Source organism: Muntiacus reevesi, chromosome 9, assembly GCF_963930625.1.
Source record: "Muntiacus reevesi chromosome 9, mMunRee1.1, whole genome shotgun sequence".
Taxonomy (NCBI): domain Eukaryota; kingdom Metazoa; phylum Chordata; class Mammalia; order Artiodactyla; family Cervidae; genus Muntiacus; species Muntiacus reevesi.
Window position 1 is genome coordinate 5,155,445 of NC_089257.1, and position 14,748 is coordinate 5,170,192.

General features: G+C 40.9%; 2 pseudogenes; both read left to right on the plus strand.

Annotated features, from left to right (window-relative positions):
• Positions 1-586: 586 nt before the first annotated feature.
• LOC136175364 (olfactory receptor 5P60-like) lies at positions 587-6,830 on the plus strand (annotated as a pseudogene).
• A 178-nt stretch (positions 6,831-7,008) lies between these two features.
• Positions 7,009-7,919, plus strand: LOC136174136 (solute carrier family 25 member 3 pseudogene; annotated as a pseudogene).
• Positions 7,920-14,748: the final 6,829 nt, after the last annotated feature.

The window sequence follows — 14,748 nt, forward strand, 5'->3', positions numbered from 1 at the left end:
AATTATAGTTTAGCAGCCATACGTTTAGAAACATAAGAATATATATATATATATATATATATGTACCTTCATAAGAATATTAAAAAAATTAAATATGGATAATAAAAGATAAATCTATTGTGGTATAATTTCCCCTTGTGGATTTATGTATTTTATATCCACATAAAATTTTTTTAAATGGTGTTGTTTATTTGTTAGGATTAAATGAGTAAAGTTGATAATACAGCTGCCCTAAGGCTTTAGGGAAAGAATATACAACCAATATACCACCTGAGACAGTGTTAACACGTGATTAGTTGAACTGCAGTCATCAAGGCAGTACTTCAGTTATATTCTCTATTTTTCACATCCCTAAGGTCATGATGGCATATATTTGTGATACAGCGTGGTGCCAGGATTTACTTTTCAGGCTTCATCTTATCTTTGGTATCTCTGAGTTTTCTTAACAGGTTGGAAAATCATAAGATATGAAATAATTAATGAAAAATGCTGGGCACTTTTATTACCCTTTTCATGTGTGTTTCTATCAAGTACCAAGCAGCAGCATTGCTAGAGTTCGTTAATCTTGGCAAAGAGGTCTTCACTAATGACTCATTCAAGTTCTTCTGTGTTTAGGTGAGTTGACTCATGTCTCCTTTGTTTTACTTAAAAAATAAAACACAAGGATCCAGTAATCTTTGTAGGAGACAAACACATGTGTAGAACAAAGTGTCCACAAAGAACCACTTTTTGGCTGAGAAGGTTTATGGAATTATATTCCAATTCTTTCTTTCAAATAGTTTTTATCATAGTTTTCTCATTGGATATTCATCATAAAGTCAGAAATGGAGAATTCTCCTTTTGGTAAAAGGAAGAATTATAACAAAGTGGGCCTTGTCTTCAAGATTTTCCTGTAATTTTCTAGAAACAAAGTGACAGTAACAACCATATTTGTAAATAATAGGAAAATAACCTACAGCAATTGTAAGTGATAAATATGAAAGTTTGTCTGTATACAGAGGGGATGAAACAATGAGTCATGTCTATAAAAGTAGGTGGTAAAATAAAGCAAACGTCATAAGAAAGAATCAAATGGAGAAATAAATTATAAAGAAATAGGCGTGTACTACATAGCAGAAGTTGATAAATCCACCTTCACTAAAGAAGGATGTATCAAGTGATAATGAGGTTGAATATAGATCTAAGCAGTTTTTGGAAAAGTCATACTGAATAATGTTAATGTTATGCATTTGCTTAACATTTATTTGGAACCTTAAAGTCACTGTTATATTAAACAATCGTGGAAAATTATTCTCATAGTCTTTCACAGAGTGTTTTAAATGGAAGGAATGTGACTGGAATAATAGAGTCATAATCAATCTTTGCAGAGCTGAGAGCTTACAGAGTATTTTCACAGAGGATCTGTTGTGGATATGGTCTTTGGAAGATATCTTTCTTACAAGTTCATCATGTGGGAATCAGAGAAAGCTATAGTGTGGTGAGAAAACCTAGAGGAAAATAAGGAAATATGCATCTTAAACCAGGCGTCCTAATGAAATTCTACAGTGCTTCTATGGTGGGGCTTCTAGAAGAAGGGATTCTGACATTTTATTCCCCAATGTCACCTCCAGTTGATAGATGTCCATGTTTCTGCAGGATTTTCACAAACATATCAGGTGTTTGATCTAACAGTTATCCATAATTCTAATATATAAAAAGGTAAATATCTGTTCTACCATGTCTTACAGCATTTGAATTCATTATTGAAGTATCTAGTTCCATTCTAGTGATTGAAAGTTTATATTAATATTCTTATCTTACTGTTGAGGAAATGCCTTGTGATCAGTAATAATCAAGAAACATTCTGGTGTCCCATTTGAAATAGGTGTTTTCCAGCCACTTTTCCTCGGAATTCAAATTCAAATTCTTTTTAATTCAAAATGGCAGAGTATATATTTGATCCATTCTGAAGCCTATATACTTTCTCCAGTACTTTCACAGTTCTTATTTTTGTCACCCAAACTCCAAAGTCTGCTACAATGGAAAAAAGTAAGAGTTTTCTGTTCAATACTGTTTCAACTATTATCACAGGAAGCATAGCACATATTTTGTTTTGAAACTTCTGATAAATAATACAATTGGCTATGAAGAATACATTTAAATATTTTCAAAATTAATTCAACATAAGTGAAAAAATTCAGTATGTTTTATAGCATAGCTCCAGAAAGGGTTGAGAATTTGGAATAACTAGGAATAAGAAAAGAATTGAAAGGAGATAGAACAACCAAGAAGATATTATATTAACTGTTTTGCAGAGATGTTACCATTCTACAAATAAACATATAAGTTAATTTTCTCATATCTCAGGAGGTGAGGCAGGTAAGAAACTGGAACCTAATGATATGTTTTTCTCCAATGCATGTAATTGAATTGTCATATCAGATATTTTCACAAAGCTCAGAGTCATGCAAAGACAATGTCTCTTGAAAGCAGCTGATAATAATGAATTTTATTATTTGAAATAAAGCTGGATCTAATCTGTTTTAGTTCTTTGTTTCCGAAGATCATACACAATGAAAATTATTATTGGCTATTTAATTAACATATAAGTGGACATTAGCATCTGAAATAAGGCAGAAGTATAGCATTTACAGAAACACTGTAAACAGAGACCCACTGAGCTTGTCAACACTTTTCTGTTCTCTCACCTATTTCAAAGTTTAGTTTTTACTTCTGGATCAACATTAATATTTTGTCCACAGGAACCAAGTGAACCAGAGTGCTGAGGTCGCTTTTATTCTCTTGGGCTTCTCAGAATATCCTCAGCTCCAGCTGCCCCTGTCCCTGGTCTTCCTGACCATCTACACAGTCACTGTGCTTGGGAACCTGGGCATGATCCCGATCATCAAGTCCAGCTCCAGGCTCTGAACGCTCATGTACTTCGTTCTCAGCCACTTATCCTTTGTGGATTTCTGTTACTCAACAGTAGTTACACCCAAGCTACTAGAAAACCTGATTGTAGAAGACAGAAGCATCTCCTTCACAGGATGCCTCATGCAATTCTTCTTTGTCTGCATATTTGTGGTGACAGAGACATTCCTGTTGGCAGTGATGGCATATGACTGATTTGTGGCCGTTTGCAACCCTCTTCTCTACACAGTTGTGATGTCCCAGAGGTTTAGTTTTGTGTTGGTGATTGCTACATACTCTTGGGTTATAGCCTGTTCCCTAATATACACATTACTTTTTTTGATTTTATTCTTCTGTGGGACTAAGTTCATAAATAACTGTGTCTGTGAGCACACGGCCATAGTTGCTGTTTCCTGCTCTGACCCTTGCATTAACCAACAGATCACTTTAGCCTCTGCCACATTCAATGAAGTAAGCGGCCTGATGATTATTCTTACCTTCTATGTTTGCATTTTTATCACTGTCCTGAAGATGCCTTCAACTGGGGGCCGCCATAAAGCCTTCTCCACCTGTGCCTCCCACCTGACTGCCATCACCATCTTCCACGGGACCATCCTTTTCTTCTATTGTGTTCTTAAGTCCAAAAACTCATATCTTATGCTCAAGGTGGGTTCTGTTTTACGCAGTGGTCATCCCCATGCTGAACCCGCTGATCTACAGCATCAGGAGCAAAGATGTGAAGGCCGCTGTCAGAAAGTTAATCAACACCAACTTAATATGTGAGGCGAGCAGAAGTAATGCAGCTTAGATTAGGAGTAGGCCTTCCTACTTGGTAAGAATATCAGGCCACCTGGATACCACCAATTAACTTTCGCTTAACACTGACCACCGTTTGCTCATTAGGACCAATTAGCTTTCACTTAATACTGACCGCTGTTTGCCAATTAGGAAATTAGGAACGGGGCGGAAACCCCCAGGAAAGTCCCGCCCACGCGAAAGTTTTGACCAATGAAATTGCTTTGCAAACTTGTAACCAATCCGCTTAAACCAACTACCAATGGCGTGTGCTCACCCTATAAATTTGTGTAACAGCTTGGGCTCGGGGCTCTCTGACCCACACCACTGCGTTGGTTGCAGCAGAGGGCCCTGGCTCAAGTCAGTAATAAACTTCCCTTTTTGCAAGGTGCATTGTCTTGGAAGCCTTCTCTCTTCCCTCTCGGGGATTCGGACATCAGGCATAACATTTGGGGGCTCGTCTGGGATCCCTTGACCGGGAGAAGAGAACACTTCCAGGACAGAGGGGAAGAATAGATAATAGCACCGGTGCTCAAGAAAACTCAGGGGATCCGAAAACCCAGCGCTGTGTTGTCGGCCGACATTTGTCTGTCCGTGTGTTTTCTTTGGCTCTCCGTGTTTGTGTGTGTGCCGGCATTGTCTCAGGCAGGACAGGAAAGTTCAGTGTAAATCTGAGGCCCTGCTGTGAAGCAGGAAGGTATCTGGCACAGGAGAAAGCTTTCCATAAAGGGGGGAACGGATTAAACGTTCCAGCCGGTATAAGGCCGAGGCCAGCGAGCGCACTGGAAGGCAGCCGGCTCTGTGGGAAGGAGAGTTCTTGTCCTGATCCCGAGGCTGGTGAGAAAACTCAGGGGGCCCGAAAACCCAGCGCTGTGTTGTCGGCCGACGTTTGTCTGTCCGTGTGTTTGTCTTCAGCTCTCCGTGTTTGTGTGTGTGCTGGCATTGTCTCTGGTCTCGTTCCTACTCTTTTCAGGAGTTTCAGTGAATAGGCGAGCGGTTGTGGGCGCAATTGGTGAGTCCTGACCAGGGTTACACTCTGGCGGACTCTGAAGGCCCTACAATAAGTGAGCCTCAGTGACTAGAGCCTGATCACGTGAAACTCTCCTTTCACTACGATTGTCAGCAGCTGTTGCAGGTGCTCTTCACCACAGAATGGGAGCGAATTCTGGCTGAAGCGCGGAAACGGGTCCCAGGGGCCGATGGGAGGCCAACCGCCCAGCCTCATATCATGGACGAGGGGTTTCCTCTGTTGCGACCTAACTGGGATTTTGAGCGAGCAGAAGGTAGGGAGCATCTCCCAGTGTACCACCAGACTCTGATGACTGGCCTGCGGGCCGCAGCAAGAAAGCCGAAGACAAGAGCCCACTGAGAGCTCAGCAGCCTTCCTAGAGAGGCTGAATGAAGCTTTCAGGCAATATACACCTATGGACCCCCAGGTTGAGGAGTCACGTGCTGCAGTTCTGTTAGCGTTTGTAAATCAGGCAGCCCCAGATATTAGGAGGAAATTACAAAAGATAGAGGGATTGGGAGAATAGATGATACAGGATTTACTGAAAGCAGCTGAAAAGGTATTTAATAATAGGGAGATCCCAGAAGAAAGGGAAGAACGAATTCGACGGGAGGAAAGGGAATTAGCTGAGAAGATCAGGAAGGAAGATAGAGAATATAGAACGAGGGAAAACTGGAAGAACCAGAGGGAGCTAGCCCAGATTCTTTCTGTGGTGATAAAAGCTGGAACAGAACTGAGGGAACCTCGAGACCCCTGGATGGAAGAAAAACAGAAACAAAAAGGCAGGCCCTAAAGAAAGATCAGTGCGCCTACTGCAAAGAACGGGGGCACTGGAAAAACGAGTGCCCTAAGAGGGACCTGAAGAGAGAAACAACCCAGAGAGAGAGAATCTCTCCTGGAACTCCAATTCTATATGCGGGGGAAGACAGTGACTGGGGGAGTCAAGACTCGGCACCCCTCCCCGAGTCCTGGATAACCATACATGTGGAGGGGAAGCCCATTGGCTTCATGGTAGATACTGGTGCCCAACACTCTGTTTTAAATCAAAAACTGGGATCAATGTCTAAGAAAACCAGCTTGGTGCAAGGAGCCATGGGGACAAAAAGATATTATTGGACCACAGAACGAAAAGTAGATCTGGGGACCCACCAGGTGTTCCATTCGTTTTTGGTGATACCAGAATGGCCAGCCCCTCTACTTGGAAGAGGCTTGTTGACTAAAGTTAATGCTCAGATTCATTTTGACTGATGGCATTCCCTGTGGATATGTTGGATAATTGCAGTCATGAGGAACTGGAAAACTCTGCTGAAGATTGCATGTTAGATCTGAGGTGTGGGGACCCTGAAAATCTGGAATGTTTTCCTATTAGCCTGTCAAATGTAGGCTTTGTACCTCTCTATGGTGGAGATCAGACCCAGAAAGTTCTTGCTCTTTTTGCACCTGAGGACTCACTCACAGCTGTGACACTTTACCTTGCTGATCAGTGGTGGGCTATTGATGGTATTGTGAAAACATCTGTCCCTTCTAGAGAGGGGCTTAAGCAGGTGAGAACTCTTGGGGGGAGAGTGGTTAAAGCAGGAAATGGAGAGAAATGAGATCCCATTCCTGTGTCATAGCAGTACTGATTATGCTAAGATTCTGTGGAAGAAAGGAGAGGCCATTGGGTTTTATTCAGTTAAGCCTACAGAGCTGGGAGAATGACAGTCATGGATGGACTTGGACAGCCGATACATATCTTATCCCGAGCCTTAAGAGATGAATAAATGCCCGTTGGCCTGGGCTGAAATGGCAGGGATGGGACTGGCCAAACGGAGAGACTGTGTTGGACTTGAAAGATGCTTTTTTCAGCCTACCCCTGGTGGCCCAGAGCCAGGAGATATTTGCCTTTGAGTGGGCCGAGGGGGAAGGCCAACTGGTAATACAATTAACTTGGACGCGCCTCCCACAGGGGTTCAAAAACTCCCCTACCTTGTATAATGAGGCTCTGAGTGAGGACCTCTACGAATATTGGACTTGCCACCCAAAGGTTATTCTGCTACAATATGTAGACGACCTTATGTTGGCTGGAACCACGGAGGAGGCATACAGCCGTGCCACTGGGGACCTCTTAATACTGGCTGAGGCCCTGGCGGCATGAAAAGGCTTAACTGATGTACCTCTAGACAACAGTGAGCTAGTGTGGTTCACCGATGGGAGCAGCTGTGTAAAAGATGGGCAAAGGAAAGCTGGAGCTGCCACAGTAGAAGAGTACAGTTGTGAATATGGCTCCGTGAAGTTTTATGCACTGTGTGGTTTTGGTGAGGTCTTAAGTTGTGGTCTGACACACACTGCTGTTGTTCCTCTGGATTTAGTGAAATGCCGTATGCAGGTGGACCCAAGAAGTACAAGGGCATTTTTAATGGATTTTCAGTTACACTCAAAGAGGATGGTTTCCGTGGTTTGGCCAAAGGATGGGCCCTGACCATCATTGGTCACTCCCTGCAGGGGCTCTGCAAGTTTGGCTTTTATGAAGTCTTCAAGGTTTTGTACAGCAACATGCTTGGCGAGGAGAATGCCTATCTGTGGCGCACATCACTGTATTTGGCTGCCTCTGCCAGTGCTGAATTCTTTGCTGACATTGCTCTGGCTCCTATGGAAGCTGCTAAGGTTCAAATTCAAACCCAACCAGGTTATGCTAACACTCTGAGGGATGCAGCTCCCAAAATATATAAGGAAGAAGGCTGAAAGGCATTCTACAAGGGGGTTGCTCCTCTTTGGATGAGACAGATGCCATACACCATGATGAAGTTTGCCTGCTTTGAACGTACTCTTGAAGCATTGTACAGGTTTGTGGTTCCTAAGCCTGAAGTGAATGTTCAAAGCCAGAGCAGCTGGTTGTCACATTTGTGGCAGGTTACCTAGCTGGAGTCTTCTGTGCCATTGTTTCCCACCCTGCCGATTCCGTGGTGTCTGTGTTGAATAAAGAGAAGGGTGTCAGTGCCTCTCAGGTCCTCAAGAGACTTGGATTTAGAGGTGTATGGAAGGGACTCTTTGCCCGCATCATCATGATCGACACTCTGACTGCGCTACAGTGGTTTATCTATGATTCTGTGAAGGTCTACTTCAGGCTCCCTCACCCTCCTCCCCCTGAGATGCCAGAGTCTCTGAAGAAGAAGCTTGGGTACACTCAGTAGATAAATGAAAGCCAATGTGGACTGAATCTGCGTGTTGATCAGTGTTTGAGGAAAATGCAACTGGACGAGAGATAATCCAGGCTTGCAAAGCATGCCAGCTGATGAGGACAGGGAAAAAGCAGCACACGGGAACGAGGTACCGAGGGGAAGAGTCAGGGTAACACTGGGAGATAGATTTCACTGACGGATGGCCAGGCAAGTACGGGTATCGCTATCTGTTGGTTCTGGTAGATACCTTCTCAGGGTGGGTGGAAGCCTTCCGTGCTAAGGGAGAGACAGCAATAGTGGTTGCTAAAAAGATCTTAGAGGAGATGGTGCCTAGGTATGGGCTGCCAGTGACTATGGGCTCTGATAACGGACCTGCCTTTGTGAGTCAGATTGTACAAGGGCTGGCCCAAACTCTGGGGATGAAATGGAAATGACATTGTGAATATAATCCCCAGAGCTCAGGACAGGTTGAGAGAATGAATCGGACCCTAAAAGAAACTTTGACAAAGTTGGCAATAGAGACTGGCGGGGACTGGGTGACCCTCCTTCCCTTCTGCTCTTTTGGGCGCGTAACACCCCTTATAAGCTGAATCTTACCCCTTTTGACATTCTGTATGGAAGACCCCCTCCTGTGTATTAGAACCTAGATGGAAAGGCCCTTATGTTGTTCTCCCTACCACTCCTACTGCTGTCAAGGTCGATGGGATTGGACGCTGGGTTCACTGCCATCACGTGCGGCAAGCCACACCAGAAGAACAAGAAAAAGCACAAGCAGAATGAAAGGCGAGTCCTCACCCTTCAAATCCTTTGAAACTGAAACTCGTCTGCCGGGAGGTCTCCTACGTCGGGCAGACTCATGAGCTGCTCAACAAGTCCTCAGAAATCCACCCTCCGAACACCTGGTGGCCAGACCTTTACTTTGACCTAAGGGGAATCTTCCCCAGGGAAGGACCCCAGGGGAAATACCCACAATTCAGGCCATGGGGAGCCATGGGGACCGGGAGAAATCTCGGCCAAGAGGGATTCTTCACGTGCCTGAGCAACCTGTGGTGGCATGGAAAGCTTATTGCAGGAGCTGGAGCTGTGTAACCTCTTGTGATGGGCCCCGGGAATGGGACGTAGGAAACAGAGATTTGGTAGCCCCGAGTGTGGCACAATTGCAGGGCCAAGTACCTCAGATATGGGTGATCAGCTTCACTATCTCTGCAAGGCCAAGGACTTTCCTCCCTATGAGCCTCTGTAGATGCAATCAGTCACTTAGAGAAGTCCTTGACTTCCTTGTCTGAGGTGGTCTTGCAGAATAAGAGAGGATTAGCTCCAACAGGGTAGGGTCTATGAGGTTTCTATGCAGACCATACAAGAGTGGTAAGAGAACAGTGAGAGAGGGACTGGCACAATGAAAGAGAGAACGGGAAGCCCAGCAGAGATGGTTTGAGTCTTGGTTTCAGCACTCCCCCTGGCTGACTACCTTAATTTCCACCCTCCTGGGTCCACTTATAGTGTCAGTGGCCCAAGATGGAAAAGAGGAAGATCCCTCTACTTGAACAACAGACAGGGGAGAATGTGAGGCGAGCAGAAGTAACACAGCTTAGATTAGGAGTAGGCCTTCCTACCTGGTAAGATTATCAGGCCAGCTGGATACAACCAATTAGCTTTCGCTTAACCCTGACCGCTGTTTGCCAATTAGGAAATTAGGAACCGGGCGGAAACCCCCAGGAAAGTCCCGCCCGCGCAAAAGTTTTGACCAATGAAATTGCTTTGCAAACTTGTAACCAATCCGCTTAAACCAGCTACCAACGGCGTGTGCTCACCCTATAAATTTGTGTAACAGCTTCGGCTCGGGGCTCTCTGACCTGCACCACTGTGTTGGATGTGGCAGAGGGCCCTGGCTCGAGTCAGTAATAAACTTTCCCTTTTTGCCAGTTGCATTGTCTTGGAAGCCTTCTCTATTCCCGCTTGGGGATTCGGACATCGGGCATAACAAATATGTCAATTAATGATTAATGTAAAATGACTAAGATTGAGTGTGCACTTTCAAGAGGATAGTTGTCCAAGTCTTCCAGAATTTATAGTACTTTCAAACTTTTTTTTTTTTTTTTTTTTTTCAGAAAAGAAAACAGTACACACTTTTGAAGTGTGGAAGGCCCTGGTTAATACAACATGCAACAACTTTAGTAAACTTCAGAGAATTACCTATAAAATAACAAACAACACATAATTAAAGCCTGGACCATTTAAATTAAGTCTCTAGGTGGTTTTTCATATAAAGATTTCTGAGTAAGCTCACATTATCATTTGGCTGCCAAGGTACAGTCATCGAGCAATGGATTTATAGAGTTGCTCTGAAAATATATAGCTAAAAGTTAAAGTAATTTATAGTTAAATTTATAGAAAATTTATGAGAGTTGCATCAACAGAAATATAGTAAACTGAGAGTTGTTCAACACTAAGACACTAAATTGAAAAGACATATTTATTTAATCCCACACAAGGAACATTGGTACATTATAAGTTCAAAGAAGTCATATTTCCGTCCCCACAAAATCCTGAATATAATTTGGTCAAATTGTACTTGTTAATATAAAATTTATTTGCTTTTTGTAAATAAAACATCAAAAATAAAATAAGAACTGCACACTTCAGAAATAGTTCCAGCTAAATCTAAAGTAGTCTTCACGTCAATCTTAAACTGTGTATGATATAGCTATTGTTATATAAAGATAAAATAACAGAGAACTTCATTGGTAAGTAACATTATTGGTGGACTGAATGGGAACCCTGCTAATATCAGCTAGAGCATCTTGGCTAACCTGATTTAATTTTGCCCAACTAGCAAACTTACCTGCAGTTTATACAATGGACTATCTTTGACATATGTTACACATCTTGTATTTAAGATCCTAATCTTAAAAAAATAGATGACAGATTTTAGGCAAAGAATAATTTTGAAGCTGTAACTAGGTTTCTGTCTTTCAAGAAAAGCCAGAACAAATTATAAAGAAAAAAAAAAGTCTGGATGGCTACAGAATCCTTTAGAATAGAATGTTTGTTGCTTCAGAAAATACTGTGAATAGTCATTTATTTACATGTATTTAAAGCAGAAATTCTCCATAAATTTTGACAGTAAAATTTTACAATGAAAGTAATGATTTTAAGATTGAAAATCTGTTAATATAAATGATTTTATTGTCTGTTCTACAAAGTCCTAATGATGAGCTCTTTATTTCCAGAAATAAATTGTACTCTTTTAACTTTAAATTCTTCTTGGTGGTTTGCATAGGTGCAGCTTTTTGTTTTGTTTCTAAAGTGCTGTGGAAATATTTTTAATGAAGTTGTTCACAAGATAAAGAAAAAAATGTACAGAATAGTCTCTTAATGGAGAAAATGTTATAAGTTCAAAATAAACCTCATTGTGTTAGGTGCTCAGTCTCCTCCAACTCTTTGCGACCCCGTGGATATAGCCCACAAGCTATTCTGTCCATGGAATTCTCCAGGGAAGAATACTGGAGTGGATAGCCATTCCCTACTCCAGGGAAACTTCCCAATGCAGGAATCAAATCCAGGCCTCTCAGGGATTGAACCAGAGTCTCTGGCGGCTCCTTCATTGGCTGGCAGATTCTTTACCACTAGCACCACCACCTGGAAAGCCCTGGCTCAATATTCACCAAAGATTAATTAAAACATTTATCTCATTAAAGATATTCAACCTTGATAATTTCAGGTAATTCTATATCATATAACAGATAATCCATGACCATGACTGGTCTTACCAAAGGTTTTAATAATTGATGGACCATTGGACTGCTTTAAGCAAATGGCTGATTGAGACTAAGAATATGAACTTGTCTTTCCTATTTGGGTCTCACGAAGCATTACTAAGGTTTATAAGCAGAGGGCAGGGAGGGACCATGTGTTGTAGTTACAACTCAACATATTAAATATTGTTTGTTTCCTCCCATGATTTAGTTTTCCATGAAAATTAAATGTTTACCATATCATATGTAATCTATGATTACACAATCTTATGTCTTTAATTGTTTAGGGTGTACAACGAAGTTCCCGACCCTCTTTGTGTATGACAATAGTGATAATGATTTAGCGTTTGTTTGTCATCCAAGGGTCATAACCGAATGTTCCTTTCCAGTACAGGGAGCCCAGTCTGGTGTTCTGTGATGACCTGAAGAATGCAATGAGGAGAGGGGAGGGAGCCTAGGATGGGAGTGGGTCGCTGTTTTCTTCTCCAGGTGATCTTTCCCCATCCAGGGGTCAAACCCACATCTCCAGAAATGTAGGTAGATTCTTTACCATCTGAGCCACCAGGAAGCCCTCACATAAGGGAAATTCAGAACCAAAAGTTGTAAAATGTTTAAAATATAAAATCTACTAGATTTAGTAGGAAATTAGTAAAAGAGCTCTTGATTCAAGTTGATAAAAAATAGTTTCTCGATCTGTAATACCTATCTTCATTTTTCCATATTCTACTAACCATAGCATCCTCCACTCCTAAAGATGGCACATTTCCAGTCTGATCATTACTGTGCAATATCGTGATTAATTTTTTCAATACTTAAAAAAAAACCAAACCTAATTTCCTAGTATAACCTTCTAGGGAGGTTTATATTTTCCCAAAGAAATTCAGGTGGTAATTTTGGGGAAGGCTTTCAAAGATGAGTATCTGGACAATATCTTTAGCCTTAAACACAGAACAAGCATCATGTGAATAAAAAAAAAAAAAATGGATTCCAATAATCAGTGGTCTGTAGTAATATTATAGTTTATAAATTACCCTTTGTGGATACTGTAATGTAACATTCACTGAACCAAATGTCTTGAAAAATTGGGTGTCTGGTGGAGAATACTATCATGAAAGTTGTGGTGGCCACAGGAAATGGGAGAAAATGAGGTATGTGTTCTTTTGATTGTCCTGGGGAACTTACAGTAGGAAACTACAAAATTCTGGGCATCAACACTTTGGCAAAATTTAGTTTGAAATAAGTTGAAATATGGTAGCCCTAAAGGAATCTTCTTTTTTATTAAGCCACTAGTAAACTTCCCTAAATTTCTCAGTGGGAAAACTGTGTGTCAGAGACTATATAGTCCTCCACATAATAAAATAATTTTCATCACATGATCTGTGGCACTTTGCAATATTGATGACATTCCAGTATATTTTGATATTTTCCCCCAATTGCCTGTTTGTGTCTGTTAGGATACAGTCTGATTTTGTATTAGACCAAAAATAAAAATACTTCTCCCTTTGAAAAAGTTTCTTCAACAATCTGTCTTGGTCCATTCACAGTTTATTTTAATATCTCTCTAGTCTAGACTCTAGAACCTCCATATTTCTCCTGACAAATATTTTCCTGTAGTTTAACTTGCCTTTATTTTAATTTCTCTCTTTTTTTTTTTCCTCACCCTACTTGTTTAAAAAATAACAAGTTCTGTAAATAAAACCATTTAGTCATTTATTACTTAAATGAGCATTTGGCACTTACTTCTCCCACAAATCTTTTCATCTGAATTTGAAATAATTCTGTTTTTTAACACAAAAGATCCCATATCACAAATAATTAAAATATTCATTTTCACAAACATATTTACATAATGCAATCCCCAACCTCTCTGTGGGAGCATTCACAATCTGGGTTTCTCTATTTAGAAGCACTGTCAAAGTTTATGGAATCAAGGTCTTAAAGCTTTAACTAAAGTCCATATTGGAGGATAAAAGCACTGTTTGGATCCCTGGTCTGGGAAGATCCCAAATGTCACAGGGCGACTAAGCCTGTGCCCCATGACAACCGAGCCTGTGTTCTGGAGCCCATGAGCCAAAGATAAATGAATAAATATTTTTAAAAAGAAACAAGTTCATATCATATACACAGTGCTTGCTTTAACTAAAACTAGCATTCAATTCTGAGCAAAATTTTGAAGAAAGGAATTTAGAATTTTAGAGTAATTCTTTATAGAAATAATAAAATTAAAATTAGAACTTGTTGAACTAATTATCTTTGGTCTACATGGACTTCAGCTGTCTTTATCATTTATATTTGACTTACTAATAAAAAGCATACTAGGAAATCTATAAAATACCAAAAAAGTAAAAAACCAAAAACCTATTTCAAGTGATTCTCTTTTAAAAGGCTCCTTTGGTTGGAATTACAAGTATATTTGGTGATTCAATCCCTGCCCTAACAAACCTTCAGTTGAAATATCAGGCCAACTGCTTTGATGTGGCTTACAATAGATGCTCAAACAAGTAAGCAGATATTTTCTTTATTTCTTCATCATCACATATTAAAAATAGCTTACAGTTGTAAATGTGAACTTCAATTAGCTGCTGAGTTGTAGATTACCCGTTTGGCTAAATCTTCCAAAATTAGCTGCACTAGAATTGTCAATCACTTTGAATAACTTGTGTAATCTTTGTTTTACAATGCCCCTACATATGTGTATATCAAGATTTCCTATACAGGAAACTACATGTGTATGTATGTATGAAAGTGTGTATATGTTCAGTTGTGTCTGACTTTTTGCGACCCCCTGGATGGTAGCCCACCAGCCTCCGCTGTCCATGGAATTTTCCAGGCAAGAATACTGGAGGGGTTACAATTTCCTCTTTCAAAGAAACTGTGCAGTAACATCTTATTGGGTCAATATTTTACACGGCCTTCTTTCTTTCTTGATATGTGACATAAAGGAGTAGGTGCCGGGATCACATGGATGAACTTAAAATATTAGTGCTAAGACCTCTACGACTGTAGTTCAAAAATATAGCTGAATCTATCACCGGGATCATCAGTCAGTCAGTCAGTCAATCATTTCAGTCGCTCAGTCGTGTCTGACTCTCTGTGACCCGATGGACTACGGCACGCTAGTCCTTCCTGTCCATCACCA